This window comes from Pan troglodytes, chromosome 22 (genome assembly GCF_028858775.2).
Source record: "Pan troglodytes isolate AG18354 chromosome 22, NHGRI_mPanTro3-v2.0_pri, whole genome shotgun sequence".
NCBI classification, from domain to species: Eukaryota; Metazoa; Chordata; class Mammalia; order Primates; family Hominidae; genus Pan; species Pan troglodytes.
The window spans coordinates 34,852,452-34,876,213 of NC_072420.2; the positions used below are offsets into that span (position 1 = coordinate 34,852,452).

General features: G+C 46.4%; 1 protein-coding gene across 5 annotated transcripts in view; it reads left to right on the forward strand.

The window, feature by feature from the left end:
* Nucleotides 1-23,762, forward strand: part of LOC134809241 (uncharacterized) — a 227,986-nt gene continuing 204,224 nt past the window's right edge. For all 5 annotated transcript variants that reach the window (XR_010154472.1, XR_010154474.1, XR_010154473.1 and 2 more), the window contains exon 1: nucleotides 1-23,762. This exon is cut by the window's right edge and continues 14,445 nt beyond it. The gene's annotated coding sequence lies outside the window, so the exon portion shown is untranslated.

Consider the following 23,762-nt stretch of genomic DNA (forward strand, 5'->3'; position numbering starts at 1 on the left):
CAGTACCCACTGAGGTCCAGAGCCGGGGTGGGGCAGGGGAGGAGGGGTGTCTGTCTGTTCCTTACTGGGCATGCCACAAAATCAGTGACTTTTCCCTGCACACCTCACTTGTCATTGTGGTTTGTGCTGCTCTTTGTGGTGGGACGTGTGTTCTGGTGCAGTTAAGGTCTCATGCTGCTCCCTGTCATTCCTTTGCTACTAGCACCTGCCTCCTCCACTGTCCCTCATCCCAGGGCAGGCCTCTTGTAGGAAGTAGCCTCCTGGCAGTGGCATGGCTTCCAGGATGGGTGAGGATGAGGTCGTTTCCCAAAACAGTCACCTGCATCTCTTCCTCGGTCTCCTCGGGGCTGATTGGAAAGACTTGACTAGCCCTTCCCCCTTCCCAGGGGATGCCCTGCACAAGGTGTCTGTCACCAACACAGATGACGGAACTTCTGCACATAAAATGTTGGGGGAAGTGCCGGTTCTAGGAATCTCTGAAAAGCAGGAAGGAGCCGAGAGTTCTGGCCTCTGCTTTATTTTTAACCATGGCAAGACCGGAGGATGGAGAGATGTGCAAGAGATGCCCAAAGCGCCAGGAGGGCCTGGTCTCCCAGCTCTGGCCCAGCGCCTCCTCCCTCTGTAGCAGCTGCTTGTGTCTGCACTGGGTCATCAGTGTTGTCGCCTTGCTTATTAAGAACTCAGGCGGTATCCAGCTTAACTTCCTCCAGAGGCAAAAAGCTATAAAAAGTCTCTCTGAAGAGCAATAATTCAGTGAAGAGGCTCATTAAGAACTGTAGACTGGAAATAAAAGGGGTAAAGATTATCTGGGAAAACATGCTACTTCCTGTTTTATTCGGAATTTCCTGAAAGCGCAGGCTCTCGGTCAGGGCTCGCGAGAGCACCAACTCTCTAGCAGACACTTTGTGTCCTGATGTTCTTTGACTCGGTGTGATCTGAGGTCCATTTTGCTTGGAGTTTATTAAACGCACGCCATGTGCCATGCTGCACACTTACGTCCATTCCCTCAGTTACTCCTTTCAGCAGCCCCAGGAAAGGCAGCATTGCTATACCTGTTGCTTGGACTAGGAAACCCCCACTCAGATTTGCCCTTGACCCCACAGCTGCCAGTGATAGCTGGAATCTTGAACTAGGGACCCTGATGCCATCTGTTTTTTCCTTCCTGTAACAGTAAGGTTGTCTTTGCCCTCTCAGGTTAAACAAGGCACTTGGGTGTCTGGAGTGAATTGTCACCACTCAGTTAGTGGCATTTGGCCGCATGGCCCGAGTGTAGCACTGGCACTTTCTTTTCCTGCACTTGCCGGTCCCTGACAAGACGCCATTGGGTATTCCAGGTCATGCAATCCTGTGGCACAATTTAGAGAGCATTAGGAAGGAGGCTGGCAAAGTAGGGCAGCTGTGCAGTATGCCAGTTCCCCTCCTTGGAAGCTCCAAAACGAAGCCACTGTCTTTCCCCTGTGAGTGGTTGGTGCATAGCTGGATCCTCAGCAACTGAGGGGTCCTCACCCCCTGGCAGCCGCTGGCCCGTCGGGCTGTCTAGTGTTGGAGCAGGGCGTGCAGGTGGGTGGTTTCCAGGCCACTTATTTGTCAGAGTAGAGCATCCGGTCTCCCTGCCCAGGCTGGTGGTGGTCCGAGGCTCTGGTCTGCTCCTTCAGGGGATGATGATGGGCAAAGTGCTGGCAGTAGAGCCATAGACAAAGACAGGCCCTGGCCTCGTGGAGCTGAGAATTGGCATGGAGGTAGACAAAGTATGTACAGTGTAGGAGCTGCTGGGGGGAGTACAGAGGATGGAGTGGGGAGGGCACGTGCAAGCTAAGCTCTGAAGGGTGAGGAGCCAGTTGTGTGATGTGACAAGGAACTGAGGGGCCAGATCTGGGAGACTGGAGACGTGTGAGGAGTTAAGCACAAAGGGATAGGAGGTTGCCAATGGGAAATGACGCACCGAAGGCAGAAGGCCGGCATCGGGTGAGGCATCAGCTTCAGGATGCTCCCTGGGGGGCTCATGTCCTCGGAAAGGGCATCTTCCTGGGATTTGCAGCCTTGACTATTCGTGGGCCTCTTTGGACAGGCTCAGTCTTCCAGAAGTACTTGGTTTGATCTCACCAATACTCGGCTTGACTGGCTGCATTTTAGGATACGAAACTTGGACTTCTGAAAGGAATTTAAGAGGAACATCAGCATTTAAGATATGGTGCTCAGGATTGATGACATAGGTGATATTTATCCTCATGATCCTGTCAGCACTCAGAGTCACCCCTTTCCTCTTCCAGCATGTCTGGAAGGGCTTATTTTTGCCAGTGGGCCCTGCCCTCTGGCTGGAGGAAAGTATGCTGGCTCCAGTCTACGAGAGTGGAGGTCCTGAGAGTCTGCAGTCCCAAGTCCAAAGTAGTGGCCACAGTTCAGGCCTGTGACAAGCCAGGGGGTTGTTTTTTGAAGGTGGCCCAGGGAGGTCGAAAATGAGAGCCTGGGGGCCCAAGAAGCTAGTTTACCGAGCTGGTCTTGATAGGGGAGACCCTAACCCAGCGGCGCTAGAGGAATTAAAGACACACACACAGAAATATAGAGGTGTGAAGTGGGAAATCAGGGGGTCTCACAGCCTTCAGAGCTGAGAGCCCCGAACAGAGATTTACCCACATATTTATTAACAGCAAGCTAGTCATTAGCATTGTTTCTATGATACACAATTAACTAAAAGTATCCCTTATGGGAAACGAAGGGATGGGCCGAATTAAAGGAATAGTTTGGGTTAGTTAACTGCAGCAGGAGCATGTCCTTAAGGCACAGATCGCTCATGCTATTGTTTGTGGCTTAAGAATGCCTTTAAGCAGTTTCCCCGCCCTGGGCAGGCCAGGTGTTCCTTTCCCTCATTCCTGTAAACCCACAACTTTCCAGCTTGGGCATTAGGGCCATTATGAACATGTTACAGTGCTGCAGATATTTTATTTATGGCCAGTTTTGGGGCCAGTTTATGGCCAGATTTTGGGGGGGGGCCTGCTCCCAACAGAAGCTGCTCCATGACATTCACAATGGTGGATCCATTCACATGGATTGTTCACGAAGCATCTGAAGGGAGACAGGCGCTGTACCATGGAGTGTCAACAAAGGACCATGGAGCCCAGTAGATTTTTGCTGAAAGACCAAATGTATGTTGATTGAGATGAAGTATTTGGTTAAAAGATTAGAGAGTACGGAAAACATGAGCCGCTTTTCCAAGCTTTTAGTTGAGTCTGGAAGAGCCCTAGTGTACCCCCACCCACTTGAGGGATCCCACAGTGCTTTCAGCAGGAGTTCAATGTGGGTATTCCTTTACCCTCCCGACAGCCCCCTAAGCCAAATATTCTTCTTTTTATGACCTAAGACACCTGAGGCTTACAGGATAATAGATAACATCCCCAAGGCCGCAAAAGGAGGAGGAGTTGGAGTTGGGAGTCATGTCTCTCTTTCCAGAGCCCATTTTGGCCTGCTTACAGGCTCCTGGAGGTAGACGTTGCCAATCCCTGCAGTCCTGATTATGCCACGAGGGGCTGGCTCTGGATGACCTGCCTCTCTGGGCCCTTCCGACGCTGCACCTAGAGCCAGACCCCAGGCTTCCTCGCTGCCAGAGAAGGGGAGCGCGGGGAGCTGGGGATCCTTGGGAGGGTTTTATTTTTTATTTTATTTATTTATTTATTTATTTATTTTTTCTGAGGTGGTGTCTCGCTCTGTCGCCCAGGCTGGAGTGCAGTGGTGCCATCTCGGCTCACTGCAAGCTCCACCTTCCGGGTTCATGCCATTCTCCTGCCTCAGCCTCCTGAGTAGCTGGGACTATAGGTGCCCGCCACCATGCCCGGCTAATTTTTTGTATTTTTAGTAGAGATGGGTTTCACCGTGTTAGCCAGGATGGTCTCGATCTTCTGACCTCGTGATCCGCCCGCCTCGGCCTCCCAAAGTGCTGGGATTACAGGCGTGAGCCACTGTGCCCGGGAGTGTTTTAAATCTCAGGTCTTCAAACGGAAATCCTGAGAACATCAGAAAATGTTGGTGTCTCCTGGAGACCAGGCATTTTTTTCTCATGATTCTCCCTGCTCTGTAATTCCCACTGCTCGTTTCTCTCCACATTGCTCCACGGGTGTCTTTCGAGAGTACACATATGGCAGGTGCTGCTCTGGGCAGGATACAAAGATCAGAGGGGCAGTGTTCTGGCCTCAGGGCTCTCACACGTGGGGGTTGGACTGTTCAGCTGTCTAAAACACAGCCCATAATAAATATAATAACAAATGTTTAAACCAAGTGCTAGGAAACTGGGGCGGGGAGGGGGGAGAACTAGATTGACTAGTGCCTGGAATGAGAGTGGGGCCAGGTGGGGAGGTGGTGATACTGCATGGTGGGCTTTGGGAACCCCTGGGAGGGGGGCAAGTTACAGTGTGATGGTGAGAAGGATGGTGGAAATGTCAGAGTTGCAGGGCTTGTGGCTGGAGGTAAGACTGGGAAGTCAGGTTGCTCAGGGTTTCTTGAAAGATCTTTACAAAGAGCCAAGAATGAGTCTTGTGCATGTTAACTTGCTATAAAACATGCCTCCTAATTGAGTAACCCCATGCTGCCTGCATATTTGTGAGGAAGGAAATAATTCCACCGATTGGCCATGGAGAAGTACAAAGAGGGCTGAGGCAAGGGGTGCGGATGTCTACAAGAAGGTGGGCAGTGTGGACTAGAGAGGGCGAGTGCTCGCCAGGTGACCCCTTCCTGAACAGTGTGTGCTTTGAAATGTGCGTAGGAGCGTGTGAAAAGTACAAATTATTCTCTCTCTGCTGTGGTCTGGGCTACTGCCATTTGCGTTAGGAGGTCTCCGCAGAGAGATGACGGCACCTGTAATGGCCTTGTGATGCCACCTGCCAGTCCCTGGCCTGTTTTCTGCACCTGGAAACAGACAAATATGGTGTTGATGGTGGGAAGTTTCCAAGGCAATTTGTGGGATTCTTGGTCACCTTGAAAAAATTCAGTAGTGGAATGATCATAGGACTTTGGGTTGGAGACCTGCTCAGAGAACTCTCCACCCACCAGCCTTGACCATGTTCAGTTTCTTCTCCCGGTCTAAGTGTCTTCACATGGAAAATGTGGCCAGTGAAGCAGATGGTCTCAAAGAGCCTGTCCTGGTCTCTAATGCCCTGGACCGAGTTACTGCCTGGTTTGCTGAAGAGTTATTCCATCAATGATTAAGGAACTTGGTAGTTGGTAGGATATGGAGGTGGGGAAGGGTTAAAATAATTTCTTAGAGGCTTATTCTTTGCACACTTCTTTTCATGTTCTGATAAGCATAGCTGTTGTTTTCATAACCTGCCAGTGGATTCTGTGGGGCCGACTATTAATCTCATTCTAAACAGAATAGGCCTGTCTTTAATCACAAGAAAACAGCAAAGGAGTCCCAGAGGTCAGCACAGTCATTTGCTGGGCTCAAATTGCCAGCATTCTTTTTGTTCTCTGAAAATGAAGCTTTAAGGGACATGGGCTTACAGCCAAATACAGGCAAGACACATTCTGTTAGTCGCAGGAGGAAAACCATGTCGAAACGAAAAGTCCATATTGGTGGTAGTTTTTTGAGAGCTACACCACAACCCCCAAAATTGACCTCTAAGTTTAAAGTGACAACAGTAAGACCTGGATAATCCTGCACATTCCTAGTGCCACCACAACCCAGTGAGATTAACAAAAGACTCATGGAACCAAACTTCATCCCCAAAGTATTCAGGTCCGCTGGGCTGCTGAAGGGGAGCAGCACTGGTGTCTGGGTGTGGCATCTGAACCTTTGCTTCCAGAACACCAGCATCGTCACATTTCTCAGAGAAAGCAATTTGCCTTGAGACAGTTCCATTGTGAGTGGAAGAGACAAGGGTGCATTGTTCACCAGACAATGCCTGAAGTAAGGATTATGCAAAATGGACTCTTGACCTCTCTATTCCAAATAAGTGGGAGACTCTGTAGTTTCCATAAAGCTTGTATTGAGCTAAATGATGTGACTTGGATGTAGCATCCTTTGTCTAATCGGATACCAAAATGTTAAGCACCTATTTGTGAAAGACTGGATATTACACTTTGACAGAGGTGTCAGGCTCTGTTAATCAGTATCATGGATGCTCATTATTGGCAGATTCCATATTTGTGAGTCTGCTTACTTGCTAAAATTTATTTATGTCCTCAAAATGAATACCCATGGTACTTTTGTAGTCATTCAACGAGTATGTGTAGAGTAGCAAAGAATTTGAGTCGCTTGACAAGTCTGTTCCCTGTCGAACAAAGCAACACTCTGCCTTCTTGTTCCAGCTCTCATACTGTAAACAAGCGTCTTTTTCACTATTTAGTGCCATTTTTTTTTTTTTTGCATTTGTGTGCTTTTTCATGGTGCTTTTGCTGTTTAAAATGGCCCCCAAGTGTAGTGCTGCAGGACTGTGTTCTAAGCGCAAGAAGGCTGTGATGTGCCTTTTGGAGAAGATACCTGTTAGACAAACTTGTTCAGCCATGAGTTCTAGTGCCATTGGCCTTGAGTTCAATGTTAATCAACAGTATGTAGTAAACGTCTTTAAAACGAAACACACATAAAACAAGCTCACGGATTGATGGGTTGACATAAGCGTTGTGACCAGAGGCTAGCCTAACCCTTTATTTCCCCTAGGAGCGATAATTCAGGGTTCTCTAAGTCAGTGTTGATGGCAACTTTAAAGAACATAACTACTGCAGATAACAAGAATAGGCTCTGTTTGATGCAGGAATTTTGCTTAGTTTTCTGCTGAGGGTCTCTTTGACATCTTTCTGTAAATCTCCAACTTTTACCTGCAAAAAAGGGGAGTTTGATTCCCACCATTTTTCTTACTCTGCTTGTCTTGTCTGTCTCCCACCATCCTGCCTCCTCTTCTCATGCACACAAACTTTCATCCTCCACCATCTCCCGTCCACTAGGCAACTATGACATCTGCATGAGCAAGGGCCCTTCTCTTTGAAAGGAGCCCTTAGAAAAGTACCTTGGCAGAGAATTTGGTGATGTGGCCAGAAAGAGCCAGACTGTACTAGGAGAGCCTGGATGCAGTACTCCTTTTACCTTCCAGCCTCAGGAACAGGCAGATTGGATGGGGTTTAGTGAGGCCAAGGAAAGGGATAATTAGTAAGTATAGCAACTCCCCTCTGCAGGCACCATGACAGCTCAGGAGTTTTCAAATACTCTCCAAATACATTTTAATTACTTTTAAAACACCAGCAAAGGGTCATTCACAAAGCAAAATCACAGGGGATTTTAAAGGCACTGATTTTATAAAGTTAGCAGTTAAATGTTTTAAAAGCTTGTTCCTCTTCCATATATCTTACCAGATCTAAAAATAATATGAAGAAGTTATTTATAAATGTGGCTAAGTAAAATGCTAAAGAAATCTCTGTTAACCGCTCTGTTAACCCCAATGGTTTTGGGGTTAAATCTCTGTTCTGGCAAGCATGACGCTGTAACAGTGAGTGTCCTCACCTTGTAGCGCTATTCGTACTCCCTTTCCTTTCCTAAAACTGGCACATGGATTGAGAAACTAGAAACCTATGTTTGTAAAAAGTCCAAACATACCTAAAAATAACAAGTTAATGTAACATTTGAGGAACTTACCACTCAGATTTAATAGATACTGTATTTTTGCTGTATATCTTTCAGAGCTTTTATTTTAAAGAAAATATTAGGTATAGTTGAAATCCTTTGTACCCCCTCTTATCCTATTCCTTCCCTCAAGAGGTAGCCATATCTAAAGTCAGTGTAATAGTCTGTTCTTGCACTGCCATGAAGAAATACCCAAGACTGGGTAATTTATAAAGAAAAGAGGTTTAATTGGCTTATGGTTCTGCAGGCTGTATGGGAAGTGTGGTGCCGGCATTTGCTCGGCTTTTGGGGGAGGCCTCAGGAAACTTACAATCATGGCAGAAGGTGAAGTGGAAGGAGGTGTGTCTTACATGGCTGGAGCAGAAGGAAGAGAGAAAGCGGGGAGGGGCTATACATTTTTAAACAACCAGATCTCACAGTAACACTCACTATTGCCATGACAACAACTAGGGGGATGATGTTAAACCACCAGAAACTGCCCCCATGATCCAATCACCTCCCACCAGGCCCCTTCTCCAACACTGGAGATTACAATTCAGCATGAGATTTGGGCAGGGACACAGACCCAAACCATTATCAGTCAGTGTGTATCATTTATATCCATATTTTATATTTTTGATACATATATATGCAGCTACAACTCATTGTTTTGTGGATTCTTATTCGTGGTATGCAAGCTTCAGTGATAGGCTTTTGTTTTTCATTCCTTCAGCACTCATTTTGAGATCTATCAGGTGGATGCTTGTTGACGTAGTTCACTGATTTCTCCTGTCATATAGTATGCCATGTGTGACTGTATCCCAGTTTGTCCACTTGCCTATTCATGGGCATTTCCAATTTGACAGTTTCAAGCAATGCTGCCATGGACTTACTGCTAGTTAGCTATCTCCTGGCGCATATATGTGAGTGTGCAAACTGAGAAGAACTGCTGGCTAGAGAAGGGAAGAACTGGTTTGTTCAGTATTTTCATTTTCATCTCTGTTATTAACAAATTTCTCTCCAAAGTCATTGCATCAGTTTACACACCCATCAGCAAGGTTTAAGATTTCTGTTTTCAAGTACCTCCCACTATGTGGTATTACGTTTTTTAAAGCCTTGCCAGTCTAATAAGTGTCAACAAGTGTCTCTTAAAGTTATATTTTCTCTATTATTAATAAGCATGAACTTTCATGGGAACGGTCATTCTGAGTTTTTCTCCCTGTTAATTGCCTGTTTATAATATTTTATAAACATAATAATTTGCTGATTTCCTTCCTGGATTGTTTGTCATTTTTCTGACCTAAGAAAACAGAAAAGCAATGCTTGCTATACAAAGTGCAGTTCGGAGAGGGTTTAAGACCACTACCATGAGGCTGGGTGTGGTGGCTCCTGCCTGTAATCCTAGCACTTTGGGAGGCCAAGGCGGGCTGATCACCTGAGGTCAGGAGTTCTAGACCAGCCTGGCCAACGTGGTGAATCCCCGTCTCTACTAAAAAATACAAAAATTAGCCAGGTGTGGTGGCAGGCATCTGTAATCCCAGCTACTCGGGAGGCTGAGGCAGGAGAATTGCTTATACCCAGGAGGCAGAGGTTGCAGTGAGCTGAGATTGTGCCACTGCACTCCAGCCTGGGCGACAAGAGCAAGACTCTGTCTCAAAAAAAAAAAAAAAAAAAAAAAGACCACCACCACCATGAATTCTCCATACTTCTTGCACTTCTGCTTCCCCCAATAGACCCCTGCTTCCCACCTCCTGACCCCCAGAGCCTGGTTCTGCTCTCTACCTTGAGAACTTTGGGACTAATATTACGATGCCCTTTATTCTTGTTGACGACAGTCACCATGAGAATCCCAGGCCCTCCGGAAGATCCCTCACCCTTGGCGACCCAATCTCCACTCAGCTTCATACCTTCCTTCCTTTGACTCAACTTCCTGTCCAATCCTGAAACCTGTTCTCAGGGCCCCTGGAACTCACAGTCATCAGTGGTCTCTGATCACCTCCACCTCTTCTGTAAACATTTCCTGTTTGTTGCTCCAGTGGAAGCTGGGGCCCCTTGAAGCCTCTGCTTCCCCTGTAGCCCTCTCAGGAGTGGGTCTTTTCTCTACCACGAGGCCTAGAGGTAAAGCAGGCGTCTTCAATCCTCTTTGTCCCATCCAGACCATTGTCCCCTTGCCCTTCTAAACCCCTAGACATGAATCTCATGCCATTGGGCTAAACCATCGGGGGTTCAGTCATCTGTGGTTCCCCAGGCCACCTCTTGTGTTCCTTGAAGGCTTCAGCTCCCAGCCACTGTTACTCTCTCCAATCCAATCTCACGTGACCCTAGGCGACTTAGGTGATCCTTTCCAAAAGCCTGGCCTCCTGGCTACCCAATCTCCTCCCCACCACCCTACCACCCTGCCATCCATCTAACATTAGTCACCCACTCCCGGGTTACACCTCAGGCCCTGTCGTTGCCAAAAACGACATTATCCAGAGTCCTAATTTCAAACATCCTGCTCTTCCCTCCTAGCTCACTCCCTCTTATACCCTGGCTCCAACCCCATTCCCTCAACCCTACAGGGCCCCACTTATCCTACTGGCTATCCATTGTCTCTCCTCATGCCCTCACCGCCCTCCTCACCCTCCTTAAATTTCAAGTCTACTGCTGCAACCAACTCTCCGGGCCTCTCTTGATGATACTCAGACTCTACCACAGCCTGCACCTATGGGCTGGATGTGCCTGGGGAAAAGCACATCTCTGCTGACTGGTCTCATGACCACAACCACACAGGGGCCTGTGGTGCTCCTGGGGGCAGCATGGCTCCCCAGACCTCTGCCTTCCCAGGAAACTAGGTCCTTCTTTCCCTTCTCAACCTTCCAGTACCTTTGGGCCCTCATTTTACCTCTGCTGATTGGCTTTGTTCCCTATTTTACTGAAAAAATGGAGGAATCAGAAGAAATATTCCACAAATGTTTGAACCACTTCCGCTGTTCTGTGTCTGTGACTGCACCCTCCAGCCCCGCTCCGGGGAATGTTCCTGATGCTGCGTCTCATTGAGGTGGGGGTGAGGGGAGGGGTGCTCCCATCTCCTGTGCCCAAGGTCCGGTCCCCTCGGACCTGCTTGGGGGCTTCGCTCCGCAAACTTCCCCTCACCCTGCTGCATCATCAAAATGGTCATGCAGTTTGATGGTCATTCCCACCAGCAAAAAACTTGATTTTTCCTGGAAAAAAAAGAGGCCAGGCACCCTGGCTCACACCTGTAACTTTGGGCGGCTAAGACAGGTGGATTACTTGAGGTCAGGAGTTCGAAACCAGCCTGGGCAACATGTTGAAACCCCTCTCTACTAAAAATACAAAAATTAGCCGGGCGTAGTGGCATGTGCCTGCAATCCCAGCTACTCGGGAGGCTGAGGCAGGAGAATCGCTTGAACCCGGGAGATGGAGGAGGTTGCAGTGAGCCGAGATGGCGCCATTGCACTCCAGCCTGGGTAACAGAGCGAAACTCTGTCTCAAACAAACAAAACAAAAAACCCAAAAGAGTTAGCTGCAATTCTTGTCATTTCCTCTCAGTCTCTTTAATGAAATAATGGTTTAACGAAGAGAAGCCAAGCTTTGTCCCGAAAGTGCCCCAACGTCCCCGGGACTCGCCTGCCTCGCGCTTTGCCCCGCAAAGGGACCTTCCTTGGGGTGCTGTGTGCCCCACAGTGGGTTGACCAAGCTGCCTACGGCAGGGCCCTAATGTGAGCACGAGTGTGGTAACTGAAGGAGCAGTTTGGTGGCCTGGAATGGCGTGCTTAGGGCCAACCCAGTCCTTCCTTGCAGATGACCCTCACGCTGGCTGGTTTTCTTCCAAATTGGTGCCAATCTAATGATATTTCCATGCTCAAAATTATGTCAATGGGGAGAATGGGGAGACATTGGTCAAAGTACACAAAACTTTAGTTAGACAGAAGAAGGAAGCTCAAGAGACCTGTCATACAGCATGGTGACTAGAGTCAATATATTGTATATTGAAAATTGCAAAGAGAGTAGATGTTAAGTGTTCTCACCATAAAAAGTATGGGGAGTTATATGTGTGTTAAATAGCTTGATTTAGCCATTCCACGATATACACATGTATCAGAACATCAGGTTGTATACCATACATATATACAATTTGTACTTGTCAATTGAGAAATTAAAATGTATATATACATCTCAACCCAAGCCTTCCTGTCTGAGCACTGTTGCGTGCTTGTGGCCGTGTTGTTCTCCCACTTCCTGAGCTGATTCTCTTCAGGTAAATGAATCAGTGTGGGTAGATCCATTTCATTTTGCCTCCTAGGCCTATCTGAACTGCTGCGAGGACTGGTTCTGACGTAGGAGCTGCTTTTGTGTTGAATTGGGTTTGTGGCAATGGTGACAGTCAGATGCTGTGGGGGGTGAGGCCACCCTGAGCTGGGGGAGGGTGTGGGGCACTAGTTGTCCACCCATGTTCCATGTTACCGTGTGAAAAAAGTAGCTTACAGAGCATGTCAGTACAGCCTGTCCTCTTCTTAAAAGAAAACTGGCAGGGCATGTTGGCTCACGCCTCTAATTCCAGCATTTTGGGAGGCTGAGGCGGGTGGATCACCTGAGATCAGGAGTCTGTGACCAGCCTGTCTCTACTAAAAATACAAAAATTAGCTGGGCGTGGTGGCACACGCCTGTAATCCCAGCTACTCAGGAGGCGGAGGCATGAGAATTGCTTGAACCCAGAGAGGCGGAGGTTGCAGTGAGCCGAGATCACGCCACTGCACTCCAGCCTGGGCAGCAAGAGCAAAACTCTATCTCAAAAGAAAAGAAAATTATCTGGGAAAAAAAGACTTAAATGCTGAGCACCAACATATGAGCTGTTGTTATCTCTGAGTGTGATGACGAGGACTTTATTTTCTTCTTTTTAACTCCAATTCCTAATTTTTAAAACCAAGGACGCTGTGTTAAAAAACCCGTTAGAAAAATTTCCAGTAACAATCAAGAAAGACAGGACTAGCAAAATAATATAAGAAACAACCTAAAGGGTAATCACAGCAAACTTCCCTAGGTTGTTAAACATGAGAGAAATGCCAGGCTTTTATTTAGAGAAAGCCAATTTGATTTGGAAGATCATCAACCTGGTTTGCGAAGTCATTGTCCCTGGGGCCTTATTATGTTCTTTCTGTTCTTAGAAGAGACCTGACCTGAGAGATTCTCAGCAAAGCACAACTAATAATAGAATTAAAATGATAACAGTTTGGATTATTTAGCCTAACAGAAAATGATGGCTTAAAAATGGTCTTTAAGTTAGTCAAGAGGTTTTAGGTGAAGACACTGATCAATTGTTAGCCATTTTCATAGGGGACAGAACAAGAAGAAATGGCCCTAAATTCATAAAGAGAGAGCTTAAGAGTGATCCCTGCCAGGGAGGCTGATGAAACACTGGCTATTGATGAACACTGGGCTCCCTCAGTCTAGGAGGACTCAAAAGAGGAAACACCATCTGTCATAGAAGATCTAGGGGGTATTTTCCTGAGGCAGGCTGGCCAGAAGCTTCCTTCAAGTTCCAGTCTTATGATATCTTCATGAAGGTGTAAACATACCTAATCCATTCCTGAATGACCTGTCCTGGAACTCAGTGTCTGTTTTTGGCCAGGCCCAGTCCTAGGAGAGCTGGTGGCCATCTGTGTAATTGGAGGGCTGCCAAAATACCATTCCTACTGCCGGGCCATGTCTGAGATCCTACCGGGCAACAGTCACTTTTTGGTCATCAAGTACCCGATGGGGACCGGATGCAGTGGCTCACACCTGTAATCCCAGCACTTTGGGAGGCCGAGGCGGGCTGATCACAAGACCAGGAGATCGAGACCATCTTTGCTAACACTGTGAAACCCCGTCTCTACTAAAAGTACAAAAAAAAAAAAAAATTAGCCGGGCGTGGTGGCGGGTGCCTGTGGTTCCAGCTACTCGGGAGGCTGAGGCAGGAGAATGGCGTGAACCCGAGAGGCGGAGGTTGCAGTGAGCCGAGATGGTGCCACTGCACTCCAGCCTGGGTGACAGAGTGAGACTCTGTCTCACGTCTCAAAAAAAAAAAAAAAAAAAAAATCCCGATGAGGTGTGAGTAATGCACTTATGGTTTTCTTTTTTTTTTTTTATGTTCAGAAAGGAATGTTTGGGGATTTTGAGATAACTAGTTTAGAATTTTGTCTCTTGAGGAATTATTAAGAAAAATTATCCAAAACTTAGAACTAAGGCAAAGTGGAAAGGGGCATGTCCTCTCAATGTTGTGCTGGGACACTGTGTGACAGGCTGAGCCAGGAGTTGTTTTGAGGGAGAATATACCTGTGTTTAACTTTACCATTTACTAGGTGATAAGCCCAAACACAGTGAAGTCACACGTAACTTGTCAATTTCTGTTTCCAAGAAAAGATAACCAGAAAGGTTGTAGTCTTATTCCTGTGTAGGACATTAACCAGTTTGTGTGTGTGTGTGTGTGTGTGCACGCGTGTTTGAATCATGGCTTTGCTCTATCACCCAGGCTGGAGTGCAGTGGTGCAATCATAGTTCACTCCAGCCTTGACCTCCCAGGCTCAAGTGATTGTCACCACTCAGCATCCCAAGTAGTTAGGGCCCAAGGCTGCTTGCCACCTACACCCAGCTAATTTTTGTTGTTGTTGTTGTTGTTGTTGTTGTTTGTTTTTGTTTTTGGTAGAGACGGGGTTTTCCCATGCTTCCCAGGCTGGTCTTGAACTCCCAGGCTTAAGTGATCCACCCACCTCAGCCTCCCAAAGTGCTGGGATTACAGATGTGAGCCACCGTGCCTGGCCCGGTTTTGTATCTAACCTAGCAGCCCTTCTCGCATTCTGTTTTGTTCTTAAATGCTGATGAATTCCACAAATGCTCTTTGATTCCTCTTTACTATCCTCTTGGCTTGCTCATTAATGAGTTCAATGTTCATTTTATATTTGTGTGAGAGTCATGTGTTTAGATTTTGAAACTCAATACTTTGACAGGAAGGAGAGGAGACATTAGGGCAATAACTTTAAGAGTGTGACATTGATTCTCCTCTGCCTAAGATGAATATATGGTCATTCCTTGAAGCAGGAAGATGAATCAGTTCTCAGGTGACCCATGAATAGTTAATCCCTTGGTGAGCAAGAGCTAATTGGATTTTTTTTCCAACCTTAACAGCTAACTAAGCAAGGTCTGCCTGGTGGGTTGTGGGTGAAGCCACCCTGGGAAGCCAGGGTGGGAAAGAGGGAATTCTTTTTTTTTTTTTTTTTTTTTTGTGAGACAGAATCTCGCTCTGCTGCCCAGGCTGGAGTGCAGTGGCGTGATCTCAGCTCACTGCACCTTCCACCTCCTGAGTTCAAGTGATTTTTATGTCTCAGCCTCCTGAGTAGCTGGGATTACAGGCACCTGTCACCATCCCTGGCTAATTTTTGTATTTTTAGTAGAGATAGGGTTTTGCCATGTTGGCCAGGCTGGTCTCAAACTCCTGATCTCAGGTGATCCACCCACCTTGGCCTCCCAAAGTGCTGGGATTACAGGTGCGAGCCACCACGCCCGGCCTGGAAGGAGGGAATTCTGGCTGCTGTCGTGACTGGGGTTCTGAAACAAGAGCCCTGGTGGATGCCAGGGTCGAACTGGAGAATCAGATTTCAGAGGGGAAGGAATTCAGGGAGAGACAAGTTCTGGTGTGGTTGCGGGAGAAGGTGGCTGAAGTGGAACGGGAAGCTCATTGGAGCAGAGGAGTTAAGGCAGAGAGTGGCTGGGAGTCAAAGGAGCCGCCTGTGGGGGTGCTGAGCTCCTCCCTGATGGTGACAGGCCCTGGGGTGGCAGCAATAGCACCTGCTCTGGGCTGTCTGGAGGGAAGTGGAGTGCCTGGGGGAGACCCAGACCCCAGCCATGGCCAGAGGGTGGAGGGGCCCTGGGAGGGAAAAGGGTGGCAGCGAAAGTCTCTTTTAAACGGAATGGGGGGAAGGAGTGCAGGATAGCGGGGGTTCATGTTGCAGATCTATACAGGGAATGAGGGTCTAGGAGAGAGCTGTTTTTTGGTTTTGTTTTGTTTTTTGTTTTTTTGAGACAAGGACTCTGTTGCCCAGGCTGGAGTACAGTGGCAGGTTTCACAGCTCACTGCAGCCTCAACCTCCTGGGTTCAAGTGATCCTCCCACCTCAGCCTCCCAAGCAGCTGGGACTACAGGCACCCGCCATCACGCCTGGCTGATTTTAAAATTTTTTTGTAGAAACGGGGTTTCACCACGTTGCCCAAGTTGGTCTTGAACTCCTGGGATCAAGCCATCCCGCCCACCTCGGCCTTCCAAAGTGCTGGGAGTACAGGCGTGAGGCACCGCGCCAGGCCAGGGCCAATATTTTGGACCAAGCCAAACGATTTCTAGGATGAGAGGCATGAATGGAGGAGGCCGTGAGAGACCCATCCATCCACCGTGAAAATTATCTGGTGACATCACCAGAGGGTCTGAGTGCCTGAGTGAGGTCGCAGCCTACGCCGCCCAAGCCCAAAGGCACAGGGAGGGCAACCTCAGACACCCGCTTGTAGGGCAGGGACATCTCCTGTTAGGCTTTTCTCGGGAAGAAAAAAGGGAGGAAGTGGCCTCCCCTGCCTCACCCGCCCGCCGCTGGTGAAAGCTCGGGGCAGCTGACCCACCTGCCCAAGCCATAGAACGCAACAGCGGTGCCTGCAGCTTCTGTGCCTGCGGGGCTTATCTTGCTGGTGGTCGACGATCTGCAGATGGTTTAACTCCACTCCTGTCTCCCGCCCTGGGGCTGCCAATCTGTCCAAAACTCAGCTGCCTGCTGGTGTGCACTGCGGAGGACTTGGGGCCCCCACTCGAGGGACCTGAGCTTCTCAGAGGCGTCTCCTGAATAAAACAAAACGCCGTGTGCTGCGCGCTTTGTGTGGGGGCTGCTTCACTCTGTGTCTCTCGATCACAGCTGCAAATTCCAGTTTTATCTGTTGTGTTTTTGAGCCTGTTTGCTTTTGATTACAGTTTGGTTTTGAAAGAGAAGAGGCACACACTATCCAGCTCCCTTTCTTCTCTCTCAGATGGAGCAATAAAGCTTTTTTATAGTGGAATTGGTTTTTTCCATTATGGCGCATTTAATTTTATTATTCTACCGCCTTGCATTTTGAATTGCATAGGGGAAGAAACACATAAAAGAATACTCCCCCGCCCTGCCCCCCTAGTTGATTGTCGAAAAAAAAAAGATGTAGCATGATGATTTTTTGCCTGTGACCAACGGAATTACATTTTACGTTTGAAAGAACTCTCCGTGTGAACGCTGTCAACCCAACAGATATGGATACAAGATTCAAAGTACGGTCAACCCCTCGCATCACACGCGAAGTCCATTTCCTCCATTGCTGATGGTTCTCTCCAAGGCCGCAATGTGCCGCAGAGCACGGTCGCTTGGGCTTCTGAAAAGAAGCTGAGTACAGTATTCATTTTGCGCATCTGCCTTTCTATTCAAACCAACTGAAAACATCGTTTAATTCCAGGTGCTCTGGTCTAGCTTTCGTTACAGCCACTGTGGCTCCCAGTTACTTCTTCATCACCCTGGTCTTTGTTTTCTTGCTCTGGAAAGAGGACAAGGAAAACCTCGGTCTTTGGAATGAAGTGTGTTCCTTACTTGCTCAAACAGGCTTGCAAAAGATCTGGTTGCATTTTACATGAAGCCTTGTTACATGTTGTAAAGTTTTCGTTCTTAGGTCTGAATCCACATTTCTTACCATTTTCTTTTTCTTTATTTTTATTTTTATTTTTTTGAGATGGAGTCTCGCTCTGTCGCTCAGGCTGGAGCGCAGTGGCGGGATCTTGGCTCACTGCCACCTCTGCCTCCTGGGTTCAAGCAATTCTCCTGCTTCAGCCTCCCGAGTAGCTGGGACTACAGGCGCCCGCCACCACGCCTGGCTAATTTTTATATTTTTAGTAGAGACGGGGTTTCGCCATGTTGGTCAGGCTGGTCTCGAACTCCTGACCTCAGGTGATCCGCCCACCTCGACCCCCCAAAGTGCTGGGATTACAGGCATGAGCCACCACACCCGGCCACCATTTTCTACTGTGTTTTCTTACCACAGAGCTGGGCTGAGTAGGTATTTAAATAAGGGGCTAATGCCTCTATTGTTATTTCTAGTAAGGAAAATGGAATCACAGGGGAGGGCACGTGCCTTGCCCGAAATCCCCACAATTTAGGGGAAGGGCTTTGATCACATCCTGTTGCTTCTGTTTCAATTTGTACAAATAAAAGAGAAGCAACCGTATCTAATCTGTAAGATAGTTTTTTTTATTTTTTATTTTTTAATTTTTTAAAAAGGGAGGCAGATGACCAGGCGTGGTGGCTCACACCTGTAATCCCAGCACTCTGGGAGGCCAAGGCAGGTGGATCACGAGGTCAAGAGATCAAGACCATCCTGGCCAACATGGTGAAACCCCGTCTCTACTAAACATACAAAAATTAGCTGGGCGTGGTGGCGCGTGCCTGTAATCCCAGCTACTTGGGTGGCTGAGGCAGGAGAATTGCTTGAACCTGGGAGGCGGAGGTTGCAGTGAGCTGAGACCGTGCCACTGCACTCCAGCCTGGGCGACAGAGCGAGACTCCATCTCAAAAAAAGACAGAAGTACATCTAATTGCTGTTAGATTTAGGATAAGAACGAAGACTGATCTGCTTCCTGCTGACAGGGGGTGCCATTTTGGGGAAACGGCAATCAGAGCTCCCTCAGAGGCCTACGTAAGGGTCCCTGGCAGAAGGGGCTATTGTCAGAGGTTCTGGTTGCATGACCGCTTGGAGTTTGATGGCCTGAAGGCAAGAACAGACAAATGGGGTTATTAGAAAACGTGTATCAATACGAAACAAGTGCAGGGGTAAGGACAACTCAGAAATTCCGAGGCATTTTACCAGTTTGCACAGGGAGAGGGAGGCCAAAAGCCTAACTAACTGGTTAAAAAAACTTTACCCTTTTGCCGGCATGTTGGGCTTCTGGGTTTCCTTCCCCTGAACCCAGTCCTAAGCCAACCAGTTTAAGGTTTGGGAAATTAACTCTTTCCAGTTTGGAGGATGCATCTGAGGGGAGGGTCCCATAGTACAGAGACACAATTACCTATCAGTGAAGAGAGGACAGAGAAAAAGAAAGGAAAAAAAGAAGGCATTTTTTCAAAGGAGTCCCAGGGATTCAGGATGCATTCTAAAGGGGCACAGACTGAAGATGAAGGGCTACTCATCTAGAAAGAGAGGAGCAGGTATCCCTGGCTCCCTTCTCTTCCTAACAGATACCCGGGGTACTTGAGGGAGAAGGGGAAGAGCATCCTCTTTCCCTCTTCCATCCTTGCATTCCTCGAGTCCCGGTGACCTTGGCAGGTCCTGCCATGAGTGCTAAAGCGACTTGCACCCATGAAGCAGGGAGGGCCTAGAGAATAGAAACTATCTGCTCTCACCTGTGTCTCTTTCCGACCTGCTGTCAGTAGCCTTGGAGTTCCCTGGACCTCATTTATGCCATGGATATTAATGTGGCCTTTATCCATGAAACAGGAAGCTTGGGCTTGGCTTAATCAGCAGGAATCAACCACCCTCACCTGCGCTGTGCCTTTTAACTTCTGTTTTTGTCTGCATCTGGATCTCTTAGATCCAGTTTTCTTTTATAGGGCTTTGACCCAAAGCTTGGAATTGAGTTTAGGATAAAAATATGTCTCTGGGGGGTTGCATGGACTCCTTATCATAAGCTGAATGCTAAGGTGAAGATGTGGAACTGAGTCCTCCAACAAGAGAGAAGAAAGGATGTCTTGTGACACACCCAGATAACCGGTAGCTATAGTTATGCTTTCTGGGATTTGGCTGCATGCCACTTGGCTTTGGTTAGCTACCTTGGTTTTACTTTCCCCCCAAAAAGCCTCTGGGTGATGGACATCCTATTTATTCCCATCACCTGGCAGGATTTGCAGGATAACTGCTCAGAACTAGAATATTGATCCAGATTTTTACATTTCCCATCCCTCTTGTTCTTTCTGAGCTGCAGCTGGAGATTGCTGGTTGGTTCACAGGAAGAAGCAGGGTTAGTCTAAAATGTAGGCAAAAACTTAAAAACAACTAGTGAGTTTAGAATTTAATGACAAATATAAGCTTGGAAACATGATTTCTCTCTCTCCAGTCCTCATGTTTGTTAAAAAAACAAATGATCATAGGACTGAATGGTTCGCAAAATAAACTTTAGTCTTATTCTTGGCTTGATTATTTGGATAAAGTGCAGCAAGAATAATTATTTCTACATAGGCCTTTTGGATTGGCTTTGATGGAAGTTTGTTCCACAAGAAGTCTCAGATAAGACCTTCTAAAGCTGAGCCCAACCATGGGTTTGTATCCTCAAACACCTGTGAGTTGGATGATTTTCTCCTCTTAAGGTCCCAAGATAAACTTGGAGCTCCTAGACCTGTTAGACCTGTTAGAAAGTGACATTCCACAGGTCAGGAACCCTGTACAGGGACTGCATAGATGAGCGTATGAGGCCAGTTTCCCCCATGGGGCTTTTATCGGCTCTGCGAATCGAGATTGACTCCTTAAAGGGAAGCATACCCTTCCAGTCAAAGCCTTGGTAAAATAATCACTTTCTCCAATTGTGTCCTGTTGCAAAAGAAAAATGGATTCCTATTGCACTGATGCAAACAACTATATTGCCATAAGAATACTCATAGATAGTTTCCAAATTCTAGAGGAACCAGGCAGAGAGAAACAAACATGCTCCACGTTTTCGTTCATAGGAGTATACCTTACTCAATTTCTAAAGGCCATAATCGTTCAAAACAAGTTTCCTTGACTATGAAAAACAAAACAAGGATGAACAATATTCCAAGAAAAAGTCAAAAAGTTTACTTCAGCTTCATGAGCTCAGCTTATTTAGTTAACTCCAGTTTTGTTTGATATTTGTGAACATTTCTGCTTTTTGTGAGTCCTGTACATTTTCCTTTATTCCAATGTCACAGTCTCCAAAGTTATCAAACCTGATTGTCTCAAATACAATCAGAAATTGTATCTGAAAGCACCTGTCAGAGTCTTATACCCTGTTATAAACCATCTTTTGAAAAGGATTAAAACAAGACAACAATTGTCTATGAACAGCAGAATGTCCAGAGTAGTTACAGTTAGAAACACAATTGACAAAGAAGTTTGGTTATCTCTGTGGTTTACAATAACTTAACATAAAAACCTTAATTATGGTTGATAGCATATACTCAGACATTAGAATTTTAGAAATCCCGTACAATTTTGGAACATATATTAGCATTATTCACCAAGATATAACCTAAAGAAGATTGAGCATCATTTTGGCAATCCCATGTACCTAAACATGTCAAATAATCCTGTTTACTTCTCTTTTCTGGACACTCCAGGGGCCCTCTGAAGTATTCAAAAAGCAAGATGTCAGGAAAGACAATTTTGAAACTGAAGTTTGATTTTGGGAAGGCTAGTAAATGTTTGAGGTTTAAAACATTTGCTATTATGAAATAGAGTTCCAGATTACTATAAGTTATTTATTTTGCCAAAGTGATGACTTAGAAATTTAAAGAAACAAAAAGCTTTTATAAACCTTTATAAATTTTGCCAAAGAGCAGATTAGTATTTTAAGAATTCCTTGTTGTGTTTTTATTTCAATACTCAATTTACAGAAAAACCATATGTTTGAAATGTTTGTTCCCTGGTGCCGTAAAGAAAGAGCACTTGAACATAAATTTAATTTTCTCAGCAAGGCCATTTTTATATTTTTGGCAGAAAAGTTACACTTGCCAGCAGTTTTGCCATGAGAGTATATTGAACAAAGGAGACAGGGTCATTTATAACCTGACGCGTCCACCCTACTGCTGTGTCTGGTTTTCATTGGCAGGAACAGGACCTTACGTTTTGTATTTGTCCTGATTGGCTAGCAACTTAGAACTTTTTAAAAGAGGCAAAGACAGAGGAGAATAAAGGAAGGAAGAAGTAACTTGTGGAATGCTGAGAAAGGTAAAAACACCTTTAAATAAAGAAGAGGAACAGGCTATGACCTAATGCTTGCTTGAACCAGTATGAGCATGCCAAGGCAAATATTTAGGCTAAACTGTGGGACCTAAGAACATGAAGTATATTGACTTTTTTATTACGGCTAGCAGCTATTTAAGAATGTTAGCACAGGTCTTTGAATAAATTTTGATTTTTTTTTTTTTTCTTTTTGAGACGGAGTCTTGCTCTGTCACCCAGCCTGGAGTGCAGTGGCGCAATCTTGGCCCACTGCAAGCTCTGCCTCCCAGATTCATGCCATTCTCCTGCCTCAGCCTCCTGAGTAGCTGGGACTACAGGTACCCGCCACCACGCCTGGCTAATTTTTTGTGTGTTTTTAGTAGTGACAGGGTTTCACCATGTTAGCCAGGATGGTCTCAATCTCCTGATCTCGTGATCCACCTGCCTTGGCCTCCCAAAGTGCTGGGATTACAGGCGTGAGCCACCGTGCCCGGCCTAAATTTTGTTTTTAAGAGAAGTTACTATTTATTCCTAATTAGATGGAAGGGAAAGTTTTTGAAGAGGAATCTTTGCTTTTTACAGGTATAATACTCTTGAATTTAGCTAATATGTTTGCATAGAGACCCTCTTCTGCAAGATTAACTTCCACAGTTCTTCCACTTGTTCTTCAAACCTTCAGCTTCTTCCTAATTTAACTCAAAACAATCTTTAAACCCTAGGTAAAGGTTTACATTTCCATGTCTTCTTATAACTTTTCACCAAAAAAACACATTTTACTGTTCTTACACACCTTGCATGTAAATCTATTTCTGGTAGTTTCAATTAACTCCTAGCAATTTTTAACTTTAAGGTAAAACTTGGTAACTTGCTTTAATTGTGTGCTAAGTGCAGCCAAGGTTTGACTCCAGCATAATTAAGGGCATAGCTAGTTCCATGTCCTCAGTCCCTACCAGTTGTGAAGCTGACAAGTCAAATAGTTCTCAAAACCCCAAAAGCAGTTTGTAACCTCAAAACAGTTAGCAAACCTTGCATCGGACCTGCATTTTACCAATAGTCTTTAGGGCTGTTTTTATTTGTTAATGATTAAAGTCACGTGAACTGAAAGGTACCACAGCTTTTAACTTCCCTTTAAAAAATATTAGATCCAAGTGCTTGTCTTTCTTTAGACTAAATTAGTTAGAACTCTTTTTCCAGGCATCACACACAGTACAGGCAAAAGAGAACCCAGTCGCTGAGTGGGAACCTTTAAGAGACAGGGCTAAGAAAACATGGAGGTATCAAAACTGAGAGGGCTGTTCCCCTCAGGCAGGGTTGCTAAACAAAGCCTTGCCAAGCAATTACCAGCCATGCCCCCAGGGTGTAAAGCAAGATGGAAGCTTGCAACATAAACCATGCAGACAAGCAAAGCACACCAGATTGACCACAGCCCAAGACTAGCCCCACAAATCCTTTTTCACAATTAAAACTTTACAGAAAATACAAACAGTTGTAGTTGCAGGGAGCCTGGACTAGTAAAGTGTCTTCTAAAAGAAAAAAACTCTAAAGGTTAACTTGTTGACCAGGTAGATAAGGGGAAAGAAAAAAAAAACAGTTTAAAAATGCCTAGGGAAGAACTTCTTATTCTTATGCAAGTGGTTCCTCCACTGGGAAGAGAAGTTTAAGCTTAATTACTGTCCAATAGAGTTAAACCCCTTGACCATGGATGGAGAAGGCTACGGCAGCAGCATGTGGCTGGGAACCAGCCAGCCAGCTGTGCAGGACTCTTGGGCCATACTTCCCAGGCCTGGCAGGGCGGGGAGATGCTGCTCTGTGGTGGGTCCTGAAAAAGGAAGGAAAAGGGCATGAAAAGGCCCAGGAGTGATGGGAAAGAGGGGATGGGGGTGTGGAAAAGGCTTAGAAGCAGCAATGAGAGGTTTTGAGTCCCCGTTTCACTCACTGCTTCTCGAGCCCCACGTTGGGCGCCAAAAATGTTGCAGGACTTTTCTTTAGTTCAGCTAAAGGTGGGGTTCTTTGAAAATTCAGGCTCGCAGACAATTTGAATGGTGAGTGAGAGAGGATTTTATTGAATGAAAAGGAAGCAAAGGGGGAAACAGGGACTCTTACTAGGCCAGGGTCCCTGCTAGAGTGTTTCTCCCCCACAGCTCAAATTCCAGGCTCCATGCAGGAAGAGGAGGGGCCAAGCTCAGGCTCTCCCTGCT